The sequence below is a fragment of the Crocuta crocuta genome, unplaced genomic scaffold, assembly GCF_008692635.1.
Source record: "Crocuta crocuta isolate KB4526 unplaced genomic scaffold, BGI_CrCroc_1.0 scaffold143, whole genome shotgun sequence".
NCBI classification, from domain to species: Eukaryota; Metazoa; Chordata; class Mammalia; order Carnivora; family Hyaenidae; genus Crocuta; species Crocuta crocuta.
The window spans coordinates 8825114-8826788 of record NW_027529175.1 but is presented as its reverse complement, the minus strand read 5'-3'; positions in this window follow the sequence as shown (position 1 = coordinate 8826788).

Here is a 1675-nt window from a genome sequence, read left to right as displayed (position 1 = left end):
CCAGGCTGTCGTGGCCTGCGGCACCCCGTCAGCTGTGAGGTGAGCCCGCAGAGGGGGATGAGTGGAGCGGCTCAGAGGTGGGGTGGGCAGGCGGGGCGATGCTGGTGGGCAGGGAGGCCAGACGTGAGAACCAGTGGCTCAGGCCTGCCTTTGGGGCCCACGTGTCCCTGGGACTGCCCTCAGCCTCTCCTGGCTTGGGTGGGGCGGCTCAGGGACTCAGCTGCTCACCCAGGGGCCCCTTCTGTGTCTGGGCAGCTGTCTGAACTGCTCTTGTTAGCCGGGTGGGGGCTGGAGGCCCTGCGGTGCCCGACCCTCAGCTGGCCCCTGCCCATCTCTCGCCCCCGCCTCACCTCCCTCAGTTAGACCGGAAGCTACCCGGTGGTGAGGTTATGTCAGGAGAATGTCCACACGTGCCTGAAGGCTAGGCCCATCCTTGTTATCTATTTAAGTACTGACTGAGGCCGCCCTGCCGAGCTAGAGGATAGAGACTCATTCCGGGGTCCCCGGCACACAGGAAGCTGTCAGGGGCTTTGGGCTGAGCCGATGGGACAGGCCAGTGGGCCCCAGGTTGGGGTTCCCAGGAGCACAGGGATGTCAGCCGAGGGAGTTAAGCTGTGGAGCGTGCTGATGCAGAACTGCTGTGCAGGGGGGGGACCTGGGGGTGAGGCCACAGTGAGGGGGCCTGCGTGGGGCCTAAGCATGTCCAGGTGCCACACGGTGGTGGCTGGGACTCAGGAGGCGTGGTTCCGATGGAAGGGACAGGTGGTAGCAGAACCTAACAAATCCCACCTCGGTCCTGAAGGCCCGGGAAGCCCAGGAGGCCGCTGCCTGCAGGCAGGGTCCCCGCAGGATAATTTATTTTACTGTGTTCTTAGGTTTTTCTTTCCCTCCCTTCCTTCCTTCCTTTCTCTCTCTCTCTCTTTTTTCTTTTGAGACAGAGAGAGCAGGGAAGGGGCAGAGAGAATCCCAAGCAGGCTCCTTGCTGTCAGCACAGAGCCCCATGCGGGACTCGAACTCACGGAACTGTGAGATCATGACATGAGCTGAAATCAAGAGTCTGACTCAGTTTACCCGACTGGGCGACCCAGGCGCCCCCATGCTCAGGTGTTCCTAAGCCACCCGGCCACAGGATTGGGCAGCGAGTGGATGGGAGAGCGGCCTGACAGCCAACAGCGTGTGGATCCCCGTGTGCCTGGGTGCTCACGAGGGACAGTAGTCACAGACGGGGGAGGGGCTGGAGCACAGACGGGGGTGGGGGTGGGGGTGGGGGGCTGGAGCACAGACACTCCGGCCTTTGTCGGGCCAGCTCACAAGACACCTGAGGGCAAGGGCTAGATGCAGACGCCCTGGTGACCTCAGGTCTCAGGCAGAGTTGCTGAGAGACCTGGGTGCACTCAGGCCGACGCGGCACCAGAAGCCGAGTGGGAGGCTGGCGGGAGGCTAATGGGATCAGAAGGGGCTGGGGTTTCCCTGGGCACACTCTCCTCAGCCCTGGGTCTCCGGCCTCTGACCTTCCTCACTGCCACCAGCCAGGGGTGACTTCCTGCTGGGACCCAGAGTGCAGACTCCGGGAGGCTGACCCTTCCCCTCCGCCCAGGCCAGGCCCCACAGTCTAAACAGGTAGAAGGAACCTGGGGGAGCGGGGGTCCTGTGGGAGGCTCTGGTGGCCCTGAGG